A 20,233-nucleotide genomic window follows, 5' to 3' on the forward strand; every position below is an offset into this window, starting at 1 on the left:
ATTTATTGTAGAGATGAGGTCTCGCCTGCCCAGGCAGTTCTCGAACCCGCGGGCTCAGGCAATCCACTCACCTCAGCCTCCCAAAGGTGGCTGAGCCACCGAGCCCTGCTCACTCTCTCTTTCTAAATTGGCTTTAAATAAACTATATTTTCTAATCTAAAATAAAATAGATAAAAATATATATAACAGCCGAGCCCGGTGGCTCAGCCTGTAACCCCCTGCCTTGGGAGGCTGAGGTGAGTGGATTGCCTGAGCCCACGGGTTCAAGACCTGCCTGGGCAACTTGGTGAGCCCTCACCTCTACAATAAATCAAAAAATTAGCCGGGCGTGGTAGCAAGCGCTTGTAGTTCCAGCTACTTGGAAGACTGAAGCGGAAGGATTGCCGGAGCCCAGCAGGTTGAGGCTGCGGTGGCCGGTAGTGGCCACTGCACTCCAGTTTGGGCGATAGAGTGAGATTCCAACTGAAAAAAAAAAAAAGATGTCTATAACAAAGCAAGGAGTACACTTTGAGTGGATTATTAGAGTTCCTGTTTCTGCAACTGATTACAAGGCTGTAGTTGGTATTGGTCGTTTCATCCCATGCCCCATTTGTCTTCACAAACACCTCAACTGGTCAGAGTTCTTTACCTGATGAGGTGATCTTAACTTTCTTTCTGGAGAAGGCTGAACTTTAGATGGTGTTAGCTATTTGGGGTTGCTATCTTCCATTAACTTTTACCATTTTACCTGGAAGTACTTGGAGGTGTTCTATATGTTCCCCTGTCCCCTTTACTTCCCATTCACAATTAAGGTCAATCACCCCAGCCAACACTATAATCCCTCTTTTTTGCATAAGAAACAAAAAGGACCTGGTGGCAGACTCACCTTCCAGTTCCATGGAACCACTGTCTTCTAGTGGAAGCAATCCAACCTTGGATATTCAAGCTTCTAAATCAGCAGAGGCTGGAGCCATGTGGCTAGGAAGGAAAAGATTTCCAAATGGGTCTATAAGTAAGAGAGCAGAAAGAGGTCTGAACTGGAGACATGAATTTGAGTTTCACCAGCAAATTAAAGCCAAAATCACAGATGCAGTACCCCAGAGAGCATGAGGATGAAGACCAAAGACAGGTCCCTGGAGAACATTACCTTGGAAGAGTCAAACAGGGAGGCCGGGGACTGGGGAAAGCCAGTCGAGTTGGGTGGGTCTTTCTATCAGAGTCCAACTCTGTCTTTACCCAACTCTGTCTTTACTGACCTTTCCAACCATGGGCAACAGTACCCCATCCTGTCAAGAAGTAGACATGTTGAGAGCTCACCTCACTCTCCTTGGATGAAGCTCACATGTTCCTTAAGCGATGCTATACATCTAGTGTTACAAGGCAGCAATGTCCTTCCTGCATTTCTCAGGAATTATCTTGCCCAAATCCAAAATCCCAAGAAAAGTTAGTCAAGAAATTTGAAAAATGAGGAAAAGTATTGTAATTCTCCCATGAGAATTAAAGCTTCATAGTCATCATAGAGATGTTGTGAAAACAAGGGAATAATTTGATGTCAGGTTGGAAGCAAGAGCCAGAAATCCTGACTCATGGAGCCGAAGGTTAAAGGTAACACTTCTGAGAGCCAGGACAGGAGTTCACAGCAAGAATGTCACCATCTAATGAGTGTTGATTGCAGTTGTTGTCTTTATATCAGTGCATGTCTGTGGCCCTGTCTGCTGCCAAAGGTGAGTCATTCTTACAAATAAAATAAATTTTAAATAGTTATGTGCAAAGTATACTTTATACAAATCCTGTGAGCAATATTTTAAGAAACAAGTTTGGAAGTAAAATAAGCCCTTACATTGACAATTTTAGTACATGTATGCTGTTAACCTTGCTAGAAGATCTGAATGCTACATTCTTCAAATACTATCCAGTCATAGTCACTGGCCTTTTCCAGTGTTTGAACATTCTTTATGGGAGAAATGCAAAGAGAAGAAAATAGGAATGCTGTGAATTCTCAGACACAAAATCAGCAACTGATCTAAATTCTGAATGAGGAAAAGCATTATCCATTTCAATGGCAAAAAAAGGATCAGGGAAAAATATTTTCATCGTTTAAAAAAAAAATAGCCAGGCATAGTGGCTCATGCCTGTAATCCCAGCACTTTGGAAGGCCAAGGAGGGAGGATTGCTTGAGCCAGGAATTCAAGAACCTCGTCTCTACTAAAAGATAAAAAATTAACTGAGTGCTGTGGCATGCACCTGTAGTCCTAGCTACTCAGGAGGCTGAGGTGAAAGGATTGCCTGAGTCTGGGAGGTTGAAGCTACAGTAAGCTGTGATCATGCCACTGCACTCCAGACTAGGCAACACAGTGAGATCCTGACTCAAAAATAAATAAATAAGTATACATACATGTGCTCTAACACTCAAATTGAAAATGCCTTTTGATACACGCTTGCTGATTCAACCAATGTCAACACAAAATATATATTTTTTAATGTCCGAGATGTTTGTTGCAAAACAAGTATCAAGACTGTCAGGTTAATTATAGCTTTGTGTGTTTTTAAATTTTCATTTTAAGAATGAAAATAATTTAATATTAAATATGGGTGCTAGTTTTCAATTTTTAAATGACTTTTATTTGGCATTAGTGTTGTGTTAATGTTCACTTGTCTTAATGTTTTTGCTTATCAAATGTCTATATCAAGTAGAGAGCAATTTTATGTGTTAGTAAAATATATAATCTTGTCAAAATATATTGGTTCACAGTAATAATAATCCATGCATTTAATATATTTTTTAACGAAAGACTTTGAAACTTAGCATAACCTTATCACCAAAAAGTGATTCACTATTTATTATTTATAGTCACTCATTATTACAGCCATTAATAATGCTAATAATCATTATTATCTAAAATGTGTGAAATACAGTGCTATAAAAATACAGATTTATGGTTTCAGAAATTTCTAAGAATTCTTGAGAACTTCAATTTTTTATTCTCAAATCTCAGAAATTCGTAGTTAGGAATTTGGAATCACTGTGCAGAACAGTGGCATCACCCATGGTTGAGACTGCAGGATTTACCCAGGTGCAGGGGAAGTGGCATGAGATGGAGGGAACAATTTTGCTCCATATCAGCCCCAGGTATCCTCTGTTGAAGAATGCTGAACCACCAGCAGTCACCCTCTCACCTGCAGTGACCTGGCACCTAGCACTCCAGCACCCTTGCCAAACTTGAAACAATCAGACGCTGGATGTCTCCCTCCCTCTTCTCTGGTCCCTGGGAAAAGAGAAGAGTAGCATTTACCTTCCTTCCAAGTTTGTCCTTTAGAAATGTCAACAGGGAAGGGAGGGGGCTCTATTCTCTCTCAGCTCCATGCCAGCCTCCCGAGCAGAATCCCTCACTCCACATCTCCTTGTCTGCTTATGTGGTGTGGGAGACACCCTCTGGGATCCCTGGAGGAGCAGGGTGGCTCAGGAGCAAGTGAGGCTGCCTCTGTTGGGTTGAAGAGAGCTGGGTGCCTCTCGTTTGGGATTCGTGGAGCCCAGGTAATGCAGAAAGGGATGAGAATCACATAATGAAGAGACCATGATAGGGGACACGGGGCCATCTGGTTCTTTGCCTCAGGGATAGATGGCAGTTCGGTTATTTATTGCTGCATAAATTACCCCAAAACTTAATGGGTGAAAACAAGTGTTTAATTTGATCATAATTCTATGGGTCAAGAATTCAGACAGGTTGCAGTAGAGACAGGTCATCTCTGATCTACATGCTACCTCCTGGGGCTGGAAGTTCATGGCTTCTCCAGTCACAGATTGGGCGCCCCAGTTAGGGGCTCAAAAGGCAGGAGCACTCTACTGGGTCTCAGATCTGGGCTCTTGGTTCTCCTCTGTGAAGCCTCAGGGATTCTTCCTCTCCACTGGGCTCCTCTGTGTGGGTGGTCTTTCCTGAGACATAGCAGAACATCTTATGTGGTGGCTCAGGCCCCACCAGAGTTCAAAAGTAGAAGCTGCCAGGCAGCGGACTACTATCTGACTCTACAAGAAATAAAAAGGAAGGAAAAAAAGAAAAGAGGGAGCGAAGGAGGATGGAAGGATGGAAGGAAGGAAAAAGGGAGGGAGGAAGGGATGGAGGGAAGGAAGGAAGGCCTATCCTTGATTTCTAGTATTTGTCAATTACTGTGGTATAAACACTTTTAACCAAGACTATTTTCAAGCTACCAACATGATGTCAATAAGCTCGTAAATTTTCAGAAAATTTAGCAATCCGCTCTTGCAAGCTGGTACGAGTCAGCTCCACCACACCAGGGCTGCCAGGCCTTCTTAAGGCTTAGGCCAGGTATTGACACAACATCCCTTCTGCCACGTTCTATTGGGTAAGGCGGGGCTCAAGACCAGCCAAGAGTCAGTGTGAGAAAGGAGTATGTAAGCACATGAAACCCGGAAAGTGTGCTTCATTGGAGCTACCAAAGTAACAGATTGCCAGGGACAGTAACCTAATCCCAGGTATGGCTACACTGTGTCCACCAGGTATACCAGGAGCTTTTACCAGGTGCTTTGCAAATATTGCCCCTTTTCAGTCTGACGAAGTAGGTGTTATTAGCCCCGTTTTGAAGATGTGAACCCTGAGATCGGGGAGGGTGGCAGGGTGTGTGTAAGCCTCAAGTCCTACTTGCCTCCAGCAGTGAGGCATCTCCTCTCTGGGAGGATAGGGCAGTGTAGCTATCAACTGGTATTAGGGAACTGCCAGGTATCTGGCAGCACAGGAAATCAATTATCATTCAATGAGTGCTTGTCAGATCTGGACTGTGGTGGGGGATGATATGAATGAACACGAAGAGGAAGGACAAGGGGAGTGAAAACGGACTCATCAAAATCCTGAAATAAACTGGGCTCGGTGGCTCAGCCTGTAATTCCGCGCCTTTGGGAGGCTGAGGTGAGTGGACTGCCTAAGCCCGCGGGTTCGAGACCTGCCTGGGCAGGGAGACCTCATCTCTACAATAAATCAAAAAATCAGTTGGGTGTGGTAGCACATGCCTGTAATTCCAGCTACTCGGAAGGCTGAGGCGGAAGGATCGCCAGAGCCCAGCAGGTCGAGGCTGCGGTGGCCGGGAGCGGCCACTGCACTCCAGTCTGGGTGACAGAGTGAGACTCCAACTCAAAAAAAAAAAAAAAATCTTGAAATATTATTATCATTGGAGTTGGGCACAGTGGCTCATGCCTGTAATCCCAGCACTTTGGAGGCGGAGTTAAGAAGATTGCCAGAGCCCAGAGGTTTGAGACCAACCTGGGCAACTTGGCGAGACCTCATCTCTACAATAAATTGAAAAATTAGTCAGGCATGGTGGCTCGTGTTTGTAGTTCCACCTACTTGGAAAGCTGAGGTGGAAGGATCGCCTGAGCCCAGCAGGTCGAGGATGCAGTGGCCGTGAGCATGTCTCTGCACTCCAGCCTGGGTGATAGAGTGAAACTCTGACTCAAATAATAATAACACTCAACATTGATGAAGCACTGACTATGTAAAGATAATGTGTGAATCTTATGTACATTATCTCATTTAATCCTTACAATCCTATGTGGGAACCACAGGCTCAGAGAAGTTATCTGGCTCATTCACGGTCACGTAGCTAGAAAGTGGCAGTGTCCGGATTTGAATCCAAATCTATCAGATGCTGAAATTCAGACTTCTTAATAATGTATCCCTTTAGAGCTAGGGCAAGAAGTTTTTCTGAGGCAGGGTTCCAACCTTGGGTCCAAGGAGAGAACTGCATTCCAACACACCATAATGCTGTGTGTTTTATTTTATGCATTTGAAATATTATACTGAGAAAGGTCCTCAAAGCTGCCCTAGGCTGCCAAAAGGTCTATGACCAAAAAAAAGGCTAAGAATCATGTTCAAAGGCAGGTAAGAGTTACATGGTACCCAAAGAGGTAGTACCAGCTGAGGAGACACAGGACCAGTTTCCATGAGCTTCTAGGAGACAGATGGAGCGTGGGGATCTATTTCTTATCCTTGAGGCTGGTGCTGCCATCCTAGTGTCCCACATCCTTGCCAGAGACCATGAGGCTGACCTAAACCAAGAATTCTGACCTGCCAGTGCTGGTCAGCAAACAGGAAGGCCCAACTCTAAAGGCAAGTTCGCCCTACCCTGAAGCCTTCTGGCTGCAGCCTCGGCCTCACCGCCCCCCTTCCCTGCCACGTGTGGGCAGGCTGGGCATCTCTAGGAGCCAGGTGCCTGCTGCACCGAGAGGCAATTTATGAACCATGGGTATTTTGTCTGTTTACTTGAAAGCACAAAAATTTGTCACTTGTGTGGGTAATTTGCTGCTAATTACGAGCTTACAATCTGCAGATAGGAAAATCAGGGCCAACGTGCGCTTCTTGAGGAAGAGGAAAATTACCCCAAGTAGTGTGTAATTATACACTTAGCGGGCATGGCACTCCCAGCCCTCACCCTTCCCGTGGAGGGCTGACGGTGCAGGGTGAGTTTGCACACACACCCACCGAGGCTCTTTCTCTGAGAATGGAAGGGCCAGCCTGCTGCTGAGACCCAGTGCAGTTCACATCAGAACTTCCATCCTCCGCTAAGCAAAGAAGTGAGGAAGGACTTAGCACCTCCCTCAGGGAGCTTCCAGTCTGAGTGGGGTTACACAAAGCCTGTGCCCCAGGGGTTCCCAAGTCTGATGGAGAAGGCCCAAGTCTGATGGAGGCCCCACCCTGGGGGGACAGACACCTGTCCTCCAGGAATTCGTGTACTCCAAGACTCCAAGAGTTCTACCCTAAAATCATGCCATGTCCTCAGGGAGCCCCAGGGTCTGTAGGGGGAAGCCCAGTCCCTGCCCTCAAGTGCTCCCAAGTCTGATGGAGACGGAGTGCTCTTGCCCTCCGGGTGCACTCTGGTGACAAAGGCGCAGGTCCTGGCCTAATTTTTCAAAACATTTATTTATTTATTTATTTATTTATTGCTTGATGAATATTTTGCACCACCACCCCCATCTTTTTTCTTGCTATTACACCTTGGGTGTTTTGTTTTGTTTTACTTTTTGGTGGGAAAGCAGAATTTATTGAGAAGACAGAAAAACTCCCAGAGCAAGAGGGGCCCTGAGAGGGATGCCCATTTTATTTATTTATTTTTAGGGATCTCACTCTGTCACCTAGGATGGAGTACAGTGGTGTAATTATAGCTCACCACAACCTTGAACTCCTGGCCTCAAGAAATTCTCCCATCTCAGCCTCCCAAAATGCTGGGATTACAGGCATGAGCCATCATGCCCAGTGGCCAGGTGAATTTTTAATAAGATAAACTTAAGGAGGGCTGGATTTCAGGTTGTTTTTTTTTTTTTTAAACCATCCTTAACAGGGGAAGATATGGCAACCAAGACTGCTAATGCTGTTTTTGTTTTACTTAAGTCCTATTTGGAATCTTGGTCAATTTGCTCCTGGACCAGTCTCCCACCCTCCACTGTGATGTTCTTATCTCTTTACCCAACCCTCCTTTCCCAGTCCCCATCCAGGACTGTCCTCATCCTGGTGCAATGCCATGAGAGTCTCCAGTTTAGTGGGGGAGGACACAGTTCCTGTCTAAGGCAGCTCCAGCTCTGAGGGAGGAGACCTGCCTCCTCCCCTCAGGCCACCCTTTGTCTGAGTGGACAGATAAGGACCCCACAACAGAGTACCTTCTACTTGATGAAGAGACACAGCCGCTGATTTCTAGGTGTCTCTGAGCTTCTTTCTGTCTGTCTCCATACAAAATGAACAGCGTGACAGTGAGACTCAGAGTTGGCATATTAATCACCCCACCCGGCCCTGCAGAGGTGTCAAGCCTCCCCGTAGGCACACCCAGAATCCTCTTCCCCAAGACCCTCACAGCTTTTAGATTCCCTCCAGCCATTCCCAGGCAACGGAGCATGTTGGCTGATCTTAGAAAATACCTCTCTCTGTTTCTCTTCCTGAGTCCCTTTATTTGCTGGACTAAATCATTCATGACTTGCAATAAAGGCCTCCCAGCCCCCTCCCAGCCCCCTGCAGAAAATATTATTTAACGGAAAGGTGACAGTTATGTAATTTAGTCTCAGTCTCCATTATTGATGAATTTGACCATGAAATATTTAGGCTCCTCCGTGTTCTGCCGCTCAGGGTCTGACAGTAACAGCGTCACGTTCCAGTTTATCCTCATGGAAGGTATGTCAATCAGGAATGCCCTGCCTCACCCACCCGAGGCTGCATCCCACCTCTCAGCACAGACCCCTGCTCTCCCCACCTGGGGCTCCACCCAGCACTGACAATAAAAGTCCTTTGATCCTCCAGGAATCTCCCCGCCCACCAGCAAAGTGGTTGAAGTTCATGTGAGAGCCTGTGAGTTCAAGATAGTCTGAAATCAGAGGGAGGAAGAAGGGAAGAGAGCACTGTCTTACATATCTGTAAGTGCTGGCACTGGGGTAACTTATTGAATTCTCCACTAACCTCATAGGGTCAGTATTATTAAAGCCATTTGCATTTGAGGTAATGGAGGCTCAGAAAGGTTGTGATGCTTTCCCAAGGTCACTCAGATAGCCTGTGGTACAACTGAAAGGGATCACAGGTCTAGTTTGTAAGCCTCTGTTCTCGCCGCTCCACTCTGGTGGAGTCAGAATCTGCCAGAGGACTTGACTCAGTCAATAACACATGTATTCAGTGACTCCCAGTCCAGTACTCTTTCTGTTCTGGATCATGGTGCTTAGTCAGGAATTCTGGATGGGGTAGGGAGAAGATAGAAGAAAGAGAAGACAGGGTTCTTGTCCTCAAAGGATTTCAAGCTTCTGGGGGGAGACTGCATCCTTGGGAGTTGACATTACTAGCTGGAAGTCATAGGGAGTGGAACTGCAATGGGGAAACTGAGGCCTGGACATTGTTTTCCTGGAGGGAAGGAATTCAGTTCTTTTATTTATTTATTTATTTATTTGAGTTGGAGTCTCACTCTGTCACTCAGACTGGAGTGCAGTGGCACGCTCCCGGCCACTGCAGCCTCGACCTGCTGGGCTCTGGCGATCCTTCCGCCTCAGCCTTCCAAGTAGCTGGAACTACAGGCGCGTGCTACCACGCCTGGCTAATTTTTGATTTATTATAGAGATGAGGTCTCGCCAAGTTGCCAGGCGAGTCTTGAACCCACAGGCTCAGGAAATTCACTCACCTCGGCCTCCCAAAGCACGGGATTACAGGCTGAGCCACCGAACCGGCTGGAATTCAGTTCTTTTAGCATAACATAGCCTATATAGGGCTGCTCTATAGCCCTCTGGGGATGCTGAGTCTCTGGAAAGTCACTGACAAGACCTTCCTCTTCCTTACTCTGCAGGCTGACTGTCTGTCTGTCTGTCTGTCCTTGGCTACAGATGATTGATGAGCAGCTCTGGTATGGTGTTAAAATATGCATTAGGCTAATTGCATGCTAATTAAACAGACGAGGCCATTACGGCTGCTCAGGGGCCCATCTGTGCTGTGATGCATCCCAGTGTGGCTGACAAGGCTGGGGACCTCAAGACACCGAGGACCCAGACTGGCAGTGGGGACAAACAAGGTGACCCTTCAGAGGGAGCTAAGAGGGCTAGTAAGGAGAGTCTGTAGGCATTTCAACACAGAGAGAGCTTTCTAACTGCAAGTCACCAGCTATTAAATAAGGAAAGTGAGCTCCCTGTTGCTGGAGTTAAGCAAGACGATATGAGGATCCCTGCAGTGTTTGGAAGAAAGAAAGTAGGATGAATTCTCAGATTGCTTCCATCTCTGAGACTCTGGTTTCTTATGATATGGATCAAGCCCCTCTCAGAGTTCCCTCCATGACCCCCATTGTTCCAGCCATGCCCTGCCAGGCAGAGGTATCCTTGCCCTCGCAAAGGGTAAGAGAGAGCATGTCCAGGGTGTCCACACCTGGCGGAGGCTGGAGATCTGACCCAGTGTGGGCTGCAGAGACCCAGAGCTCTGGGGAGAGAGATGGAGACCCACAAAGATGCCCCCAGCCCCACTCCTGTCCCTGCAGGAGGGAGGTTTCTGCCAGGGTCTGAGGACAGGCTCGTTTCATCGTCTGGTGCCTCATGTGTAAATATTTCATATCCTCATTGAATATTTTGGGATGATTATAAATTCTTGATGTGATAAGAACCTTGGTATGTATGAGATGCAGTCGGCTGCCGCTGGGAGGGGAGACGCAGGGGAAGGCAAATCAGATAAATCATTACACGCCCTGAGCCCAGGCGAACCGGGCCGACACCCACACGCCACCCGCAAGCCAGCACACAGTTATGTGTCACCACACTCCACCCACATACCACCAATGCAGCCATATCCACATGCCACCCACACAGACTGCCTGCCACGCGCGTGCCATTCACTTACCCTCTGATCCTGGTAGTCATTATTGACATCATCACTGTCTTCCCCTTCCACCCAGACCCTGACCCTTCCCAGAAGACGTCCATGGCCAGCATCTTTTTTTTTTTTTTTTTTGAGTCAGAGTCTCACTCTGTTGCCCAGACTGGAGTGCAGTGGCCGCTCCCGGCCACCGCAGACTCAACCTGCTGGGCTCCGGCGATCCTTCCGCCTCAGCCCTCCGAGTAGCTGGAACTACAGGCGTGTGCTACCACGCCTGGCAAATTTTTTGATTTATTGTAGAGATGAGGTCTCGCCAAGTTGCCCAGCCGGGTCTCAAACCCACAGGCTCAGACAATCCATTCATCTCAGCCTCCCAAAGCGCGGGATTACAGGCTGAGCCACCGAGCCCGGCCATGGCTAGCATCTTATGTGAGGTCAGAAGAGCAGGGATCATGACTATAGCGCAAAGAGGGAAAACTACTATCCCAAGGCCACACAGAGCCACTCTTAGGCAGTAAGAATCTCTCTGTTTGCTTGTGTCAAAAATATGTTTCATTGATAATTAAAAGATCCAGACCATGAAGGGGAAAGATTTGGGGTGCAGGTGAAACAGGACTGGTCATGTGCTAATGACTACTGAAGCTAAGCCCTGACACAAGCACGTCCATTACAGTATTCTCTTTACTTCGGGATATGTTTGAAATTCTCCATAATAAAGCTTGTTTTGGCTGGGCATGGTGGCTAGTGCCTATAATCTCAGCACTTTGGGAGGCTGAGGCAGGAGGATTGCCTGAGTCCAGGAGTTTGAGACCAGCCTGGGCAACATAGTGAATCCTTGTCACGACAAAAAAATACAAAAATCAGCCTAGCATTGTGGCATGTGCCTGTAGTCCCAGCTACTCAGGAAATTGAGGCTGGAGGATGGCTTGAGCCCAGGGGGTCCAGTCTACGTAATTCCAGGGAGAGCACCAAAGTTCTTCCTGGCTGCTCATCCCTGGCAGGGACTGACTCTGGCCAGCCTCCAATTGTGGGAGGGAGAGACGTGTTTTTTGTTTTGTTTTGTTTTGTTTGAGTTGGAGTCTCACTCTGTCACCCAGACTGGAGTGCAGTGGCCGCTCCCGGCCACCGCAGCCTCGACCTGCTGGGCTCCGGCGATCCTTCCACTTCAGCCTTCCAAGTAGCTGGAATTACAGGCATGCGCTACCATGCCCAGCTGATATTTTGATTTATTGTAGAGATGAGGTCTCGCTGCCCAGGCGGGTCTCAAACCCACGGGCTCAGGCAATCCACTCACCTCAGCTTCCCAAAGGCGCGGGATTACAGGCTGAGCCACCGAGCCCGGCTGAGGCGTGTTTTACTTGCTTCTCTACACTTTCCCCAGCAGAGCTCCCTCTCCTCTCTCTCACCCACCAGGCCACAGTGGCCTCTCCATGTTTGAGAGTGGAGGAGGCACGGAGAGGGGAAAGGTCTTACTTGCCTAGTACTGACCAGTACTCTAGCAATGCTTTCCCTGGGCCTGCATGCCTCATTCTCTCATGAGGGGCCTTCCTAGGTTCTTTGGAGACACCCCTGCCCAACCCACTACTGAGCATCCTTGCCTGTCATCAGTTCCTGATGTGAGCGTGGCACCATCCAGCTATCATTTCTCCTGCCCTCAATCTCTGAGCACATGCAAGATCCACCTTTGGAAAGAATAAAAGTTAATCCCATCTGGCCCCTAGATGCTCCATGAGAAATCCTCTGAGTCCTCTGCCCCTCCAAACGCAGACTTGGCTTCCGTCAAAATGGTATGGCCCAATCCAATAAATTGGCTGCTATCTCTCATGGCCAATTAAAAAACAAGAGGCAGAGACTGGGAGAAAAGGAAGTGTTTAATTTCTATAACCAGGTTATAAGGAGATGGGTCAGCATCATTGCCTGATCAAAGCAACACAAATTCATTCCAGTGTTTATACCCAAAATTTATGACCCATCACCCACTCCAAGTTTGAAGCCTATGTGCAGTTTTAGCATGACTCAAGATTTACGTTAACAATGCTTGATATGTGACTTCTGACATGACACAACGTCTCCTAGTCATTTGATATTTTAGATAACATTTCGGAATTTACAACATGTTCTTTAACAGTTTTTTTTTAGAGGAAGGGGCATACAATTGCAATATTTGGGCTGAAGGGAACACAATCTTTTTATTCGAGCCCTGGCCTACAACAGTTCAATGTCTTTTTATTCACAGATGGAGGGGAGGTGGGAGAGATGAGATTCAGCTCACCAATCCCTCTCCCCATTAAACCTCCAGCTCCTTAGCCTCCAAACCTCCTTCATGGCCTAGAAGTGAACAGTTGGCAGAAAGTCTCAGCTCTCCTGCTGGGGTGGTTTCTACCTCAATTTGGATGGACTAGTTGGCACCTGTAGACTTTGGGTCCTCAACTGAGACAGAAATACTGAGTTTTGACTTCCTGTTTCTTTCAACATGCATGGATGAAGGAGGCAGAGGAGGAAGGCCAGGCAGAAGGAAGAGCCTAGAAAAGGCTTCAAGATGGGAAGTAGAGGAACTTGTGTCCGACTTAGTATGCAATTCAGTGATCTGCCATGCTCAGCTCTGAGAGCAAAGGATGACGGACAAGTTTGGGAAAGGGTGTGCTCTGCATCTGACCAGAGGGGGCTTTGAATACTGAGTGATGGAGTGTGGATTTTACTAAGGGACTCCATTGTTCTATTGGAGTAATCTTTTTTTTTTTGAGTTAGAGTCTCACTCCATCGCCCAGGCTAGAGTGCCGTGGCATACTCATGGCCAACCCAGCATCAACTTGCTGGGCTCCAGCAATCTTTTTACCTCAGCCTAACAAGTAGCCGGAACTACAGGCATGTGCTACCACACCCAGTTAATTTTTTTTATTTTATTGTAGAGACGAGGTCTCACCATGTTGCCCTGGCTGGTCTTGAACCCACGGACTCAGGATGCCAATCCATTTACCTTGGCATCCCAAAGTGCTGGGATTACAGGCTGAACCACCAAGTCCTGCCTGGAGTGATCTTAAGTCAGCTCCCAAAAAAGCAGAGCCTGAGACAGGCACTCAAGTAATATGATCACTGAGGAACACATCTCCGGAGGAAAACGCGAGAGGAAAGCAGGGGAAGGGACTAAGCAAGGTCTTGATCTCCGAGGGAGTCTGGTCTCAACAGCCTCCTAATCTCTTGGGGAGCCCTGGAGCATTAATTACACCATAGATTTGGCCTTTCCTTCCTTCCTTCCTTTCTTCCTTCCTTCCTTCCTTCCTTCCTTCCTTCCTTCCTTCCTTCCTTCTTTCCTTCCTTCCTTGAGACAGGGTCTTGCTGTGTTGCCCAGTCTGGTCTTGAACTCCTGGCCTCAAATGATCCTACTACCTCCATCTCCCAAAGTGCTGGGATGACAGGCATGATCCAGTATTTCTGGTCAGCCCTACTTTGACATAAGAGACTGGCCTTGTGTATCCCATTGGCTGTGGCTACACTGAGGGGAGGGCATAACTTCCTGGCCACAATCATGACCACAGGCCCAGGATGGTTTTCCCAAGACAGAGCAATTAAGGGTTATTTTCAGCTGGGCATGGTGGCTCAGCCTGTAATACCAGCACTTTGGGAGACTGAGACAAGAGGATTGCCTGATCCCAAGGGTTCGAGAGCAACCTGGGCAACTTGGCAAGGCCTCTTCTCTACAATAAATCACAAAAACTAGCCAGGCATGGTGGCATGGGTCTGTAGTTGGAACTACTTGGAAGGCTGAGACAGAAGGATTGCCTAAGCCCAGCAGGTTGAGGCTGCAGTGGCTGTGAGCATGCCACTGCAGTCTGGGCAACAAGAGTAAGACTCCAACCTCTACCCCTGCCAGAAAAAAAAGTTATTGTCGGTCAACACTCACAGCCCCTGCAAGATGTGCACACCTGCCAGGTAAAGGGGACCCAATGAGCCATTAGCAAGGGTCCCTACAATGGCCCTCTGTTTTGATTTTTAGCTAGGGGGGAATGGGGCATTACATGATACTATGGAAAATTAGTGATTCGATCCTGTGTGAGATGGTTCGGAGCAGAGGTTAGAAGAGCCCAGAATACAGGTTTAAACTAAGAGTGGCAGGGGAAAGGGAGAAGAGAGACAGATGACTGGGGCAAAAGAGCAAGACTTGGTAATGGTTTGCCTAGGAACAGATGAGGATGGAGTTCAGACTTCTAGAGCCTGGGGGAAAGCCAGGTGGGGATGCCTGAATAGCGTCTGCGCACCCCCAAAAGGAGTGGGCTCGAAGAGGAGAGTGATTATCTCTGGAACACCTTGCATTTCAGGTACCTGCAGACCACTGTATTGGTTTCCTGGGGCTGCCATCACAAACACCACAAACTTTGGTGGCTTAAATAGCAGGAATGTATTCTCTCACAGTTCTGGAGAAATTGAAGTGCTAGTAGGGCCATGCTCCCTCCAAAGCCTGCAGAGAAGATTCTTCCTTGCCTCCTCCCAGCTTCTAATGGTTCCCAGAATCAACCACTTGGCTCCTCATGACTCCTAGATGTGTCACTCAATCTCCCCCTGTGGACACATGGCATCCTCCAGATGTCTGTCCAAATCTGTGTCCAATTGTCCCTCTTCTTAAAGGGATCTCAGTCATTGGGTCAGGGTCCACTCCAATCCAGTATGATCTCATTTTGACTTGACCAAATAAGGCCATATTCACAGGTTCCTCCCCTCCAGCATATCTTTGGAGGGGAGCGGGGGACACAATTCAACCCGCAACAGCCACGCAGGAGGAGATGCCTAATAAGCATTTAACAACGTGGGCTTGGAACTTGGAAATAACGTCTTCAGAATAAACAGTCCCAAGGGTAGTGTCAGGCTTCGACCACGAGGGAGGGAGGGAGGGTTTTATGTACTCATAACCTAATCTCCTGTCTGAGGCTCCACAAGACATTTGGCAAGAGTGGGGGTGGGGAGAGAAACTGTGATGGAGCAGATCCAGCAGCAGAAATTCTAAGAAGAGAATATTGAGGGAGTGGAACTAAGGAAGGACAGAATAGTCTCCCCAGGGGTCAGTAGGGTGGGTGTTCAGGATAAGCATGCAGAGCATGGCCCTCCTGATTGGGGGGGGTGTGAATCTCAAATAGTTCCCCCAAACAAAACCTGAAGCACCTACCATTAGATCCGCTTTGTGTCCAGAACATCATTTTCAACAGACTTCTAATTTCCAAAGGGGGATCATTGACAAAGCTCCTAATGACGTGCCCAGTACTGTTCTAGGTGGTGGGGATACTTGGTAGGAAACAAAACAGGTGACTTCCTTGTCTTCATGGGGCTGATATTCTAGTAGGACCACAACTCAAACCAGGTGTTATTGAAAATTCACCACTCAATTCACTTCCTGGAGAAAGATCATCCAAAGCATAGCCCTTAGAGAATAAAGCACAGAGCAGGTCGGTTTTGATCTGCGTGTGATGTGGGAGACAGCTGTGTTCAGAAAAGAACCAGGCTAGGGGTCCAGAGGTTGGCTGGTAATAGAAAGCAAGTTGCTTTTCCTCTCTGGACCTCAGTTTCCCCGTCAATAAAGTGAGCAGACTGGACTAGGTAATGGGTGTATTCCAGCTGTGAAAGTCTCCAGGTCTGGGAGTCATTTGACAACTTTTGGTCCAGCTCACTCCTCCCATCCCTGCTTCACTCCCTCTGTGCCTTTTGAATCCACCTCCCAACATTTGTTCTCCTCCCCCAGGATCACTGCAGAGACCTCTAGAGTTAGATAATTCCCTCTCTCAAGCCGGGCTCGGTGGTTCAGCCTGTAATCCCACACTTTGGGAGGCTGAGGTGAGTGAATTGCCTGAGCCTGCGGGTTCGAGACCTGCCTGGGCAACTTGGCGAGACCTCATCTCTACAATAAATCAAAAAATTAGCCAGGCGTGGTAGCACGCGCCTGTAGTTCCAGCTACTTGGAAGGTTGAGGGAGAAGGATCGCCGGAGCCCAGCAGGTCGAGGCTACGGTGGCCAGGAGCGTGTGCCACTGCACTCCAGTATGGGTGACAGAGTGAGACTCCAACTAAAAAAAAAAGAAAAAAGGTAATTCCCTCTTTACCTCTTTCAGACAACAAGCTCTCTCCACCCTTTCAAGAGAAAAGACCATGAGGTAGACTGTCCTGGGACTTTTCTCCCTCCAGAGAAGCTGCTCCTGGCCCTGGACAATGTCTCCAGGAAGAAGACAACTCCTGCCAATAAAACCTGAGGTTCAGAGCCATAGGATCAACTGGTGACCTGACCCACACATTGTTTTACAGATAAATGGGTGGAGCCTGGCCCCACCTTCTGGCTGACCCATTACCTCATCTACAAGCCATCTTTCTGGTACTTCACCCACCTCTAAAGTCTGGTTTAGTCATGCGTTGAAGGATAATAACAATAGGAGAAAGCCTGGAGCTTGTCTTGTCCAAGCCCTTGTCTGATAGTGAGGCGACCAGAACTCAGAGTGGTTGAGTGAACTGATGTCAGTCACACAGCCAGTTGGCAGCAGGGCTAGCTCCAAAGCTCTGTAATTGGGGCTTAGTACCAGGTTTGGGAAGATGGCCTCCCCGGTGTCTGGGAGAACACAGGCAGCATCCTCTGTCATTCAGCCCTGAACATAATGGCCTCAGAATGGTGTCTGCTTCCACAGTGTACTTTGTTGTAGACATTTTTCTAAGAGTTTAGACTTCACCTTTCTTATCTAAACATGCAAAGAAATGAGTAGTCCCCTGAAGTAATAACCATTTACTGTAAACAACTGCTGTCACCACCTCTAATACTGTAGATCTCACCAGTGACTTTCCAGCCATTGCAAACACCAAAGTCAAGTCCTCTCACCATGCAAAGTAACCTCTGGCAGTCCCAAAAGCCAAAGAGGTCAAGTAATGAAATACAAAAAATACAGCATTTTAGACCTGAGAGGACTCTTTCCACATACAAATCTTTGGATTCCATAAGGAAAAACAGAGTTTCCTCCCAAAAAGAGGAGTCTGTGAGTCTTTTCTGTTTTCCTGAAGGGAACCCGGGCTGTTAGAAAATTATTTTTAGGTAGCTTCAGGTGGCATCGAGGGTGGCAAGAGAAAGGAGGGACAGATAGAAGTAAATGGAGAGGCAGATAGAATGAATGCATATGGTTAGCAGGGTTTAAGAAGAGGGATACTTGAAGATGAGAGACATTCAAGGAGTGCCTCCCCCCACTCCTGATCAGCACGGTTAGGTGGAAATAGGGTGTGACTCCCACACTTCTGGATTGGGAGATGGAAAGAGCGGTGGTGCCAGTTGAAGACTTGGGGATTGCAGAAGGATGATCTAATTTGTGGAAGAAGGGTCTGACAAATTGATATAGACAAATTGAATTTGAGATTCCAGCAGGACAGCCTAGTGGAAGTGTCCAGTTCACAAGGAGAACTGCTGCCTGGCGTCCTTGGAGAAAGATCAGGATGAGGTGTAGGGATTTAGTTGGGGGTTGTCTGCTGGGTAGACTTGAAGATGAGAGAATCAAAGAGATCACGGGGCGGGGGGTGGCATTGATGTGGGAATTGAGCTATCTATTGAGGATGGAGTCTCTGGGGCTGCCCATACAGAAGGGACGGACAGAGCAAAGAGTTGGTAGAGGAGCCACCAAGGAGGTAAGAGGAGGAATGAATGTTCAGTGTCAGCAAACCAAAGGGAGTGAAAGATTCAGAAAGGAAGGAGATGGGTACAAAGTGTCGATGCTATGCAAAGACCATGGGCAAGCCCAGCTCCTTGCCATGAAACCTGGGATCTGCTCAGGGAGGGAGTGTGGGCAGCCTCTGGCTCCGAGGCCTCATCTGCCAAGCTTATTTGCCTGTACTCCCTGCAAATTGGCAGTAGGAGCTTCCCAAGCACGGAAAACAGCTCAATTCTTTTCAAATAAAGGCAACTTTAAAATTCTTTCGTGGAGTTTAAATCATTTTTGTTAATGCTGCTAGTCGTACAGTCTCACCCATCTGACAGAAAAATGTTTCTATATTAACTTCTTATTTCTCACCCTGACAAAGGCTTCTCAGTGACAGGTGTTCCTTGGCAATGTGTGCACAGGACAGCTCATCTGCAAGTCAGGAGTGTGAGTTTCGTGTGTGTGCAGACACACATGCACACATACATGTGCCCACGAACACACACACACATGGACAGTCACTTGCTCAGGGTCAGGGCCCCAGCACTGCCACACGTGGGAACTTATCTGGACAATTACACACCACCACATGATCATACTTGTCTTGGTAGAGATCGTTGCTTAACCCATTGCGTTCTGGCCAGGTGGTGGGCTCCATGTGATCAGGGACAATCGCTTCTGTCAACTCTTTCTCATCTCCCCCATCAGCCAGAGTGCACCTGGAAGCAAAACAGCATCCCAGCTCCCCAGTGCACAGAGGTACTCAAGAGACCGCCTAGATTTCCCCTAACTTGATGTCATGACACCCCTTTCTGAGAGATTGAGAACTAATCTCCCAGTGTCCCTGATTACCTGTCTGTCCCTTTTCCCTCAGTTCTTTAAGCGAATGGAGGAGAGAAACTCGTTTTCTCCATGAACCAAATGGAACACCCTGGGGGTCATAGCTCAGCTGTGAGGACGTAGCATCCTCTGTGATCATTCTCTTGGTCCCCAATTGCAGCTACATGGGTCAACTCCATGGCAGACCAGAGCATGCATACTCTCATTAAATCCTTGCAACAACCTAAATTTACAGGAAATCTTAATAACAATCACACTAGCCCTGCTGTCCCATACCCCAAAGACCTGTCTGAGCATCCCCTGAACCCGCACCTGGAAATACTCACACACCCTTGTGTAGGACAGCTCTCTGGATAGGCTTGAACCGACCCAGTTCTCTCCCCTTTCTTCCTTGTTGTTCTCAAAAATTACCATAGAATGTGCTGAGAATGCAAATCCTGAGATAAGGGACTGGCCAGAACAGTCAGGGCTTTTTTTCAGTTCCTCCTAGAAACGAGATGTCCTTCAATGCTTAAGCTCGGCAATTACTGTAACTCCTTGGGGTATAGAACTAAGGGCGGGCTGCTTTCTGGAGTCCCTCAGCTGTGGTACAAGTGAGTATGCATAGGTGACTCCATCCAGCCAGGGTAGCTTTCCTGGGTCTTGGGGGACCAGTTCGTCAGGAATCCTAGGCTTCTGCTGCCCCTTGTTGCCTGTCTGTAAGTGCCAAATCTGCTTCATGGCACACATGCCTGTGTGCGTGATCTGTCTCACCCAAGTTGGGCAAGTAACCAGGACATGGTGAACCACTACCCTCCCTGTCTCTGCCTTTTGCTTCACCTCTAGACTCTAGATTTAAACAAGCAAACAAACATTCACTGCTCTAGTAATACTAGTCAATCCTAAGACCTGAGCATGCATGTGGTCTCATTAAATCCTTGCAACAGCCTATGAGAAAGAGACTTGGTTACCTGCATCTCATTTGACAGGTGAAATGCTATGATGTCTGTGACTGGTTTTAAAATACTCAAACAACAAAAAGAACAAGCATGGAGGATGAAATTGATAAAACAAGATTAGAAAAATGTGGATTACTTGTAGAAACTGGGTGTTGCATTCATAGGAGTTCATTATTACAATTCTCTCCTTGTTGATGTGTGAAATTTTCCATAATTAAAAGTAAAATTATAAAAATGAAGCAGTACTGATACATAATACAAATTCATTAAGTGTTTATTATATCACATAAGGATTACATAAGATAATATATACTGAGAACCTAGTACATTCATTTTTGCAAAATGAGTTGGAAAATAACGATTTAAAAAAAACCGGAAAAAAGGTCGGAATGGTGCTGTTTTGCTATTGCTATTGTTATTACTACTATCGAGAGCAGGCCCTTCCTTTCTCCCCTTTTTCAACAGCCCTTTCCTCCTACTCCCAGAAATACCTCTTGTCT

The sequence above is a fragment of the Carlito syrichta genome, unplaced genomic scaffold (assembly GCF_000164805.1).
Source record: "Carlito syrichta isolate Samal-C Ts95f unplaced genomic scaffold, Tarsius_syrichta-2.0.1 Scaffold308847, whole genome shotgun sequence".
NCBI classification, from domain to species: domain Eukaryota; kingdom Metazoa; phylum Chordata; class Mammalia; order Primates; family Tarsiidae; genus Carlito; species Carlito syrichta.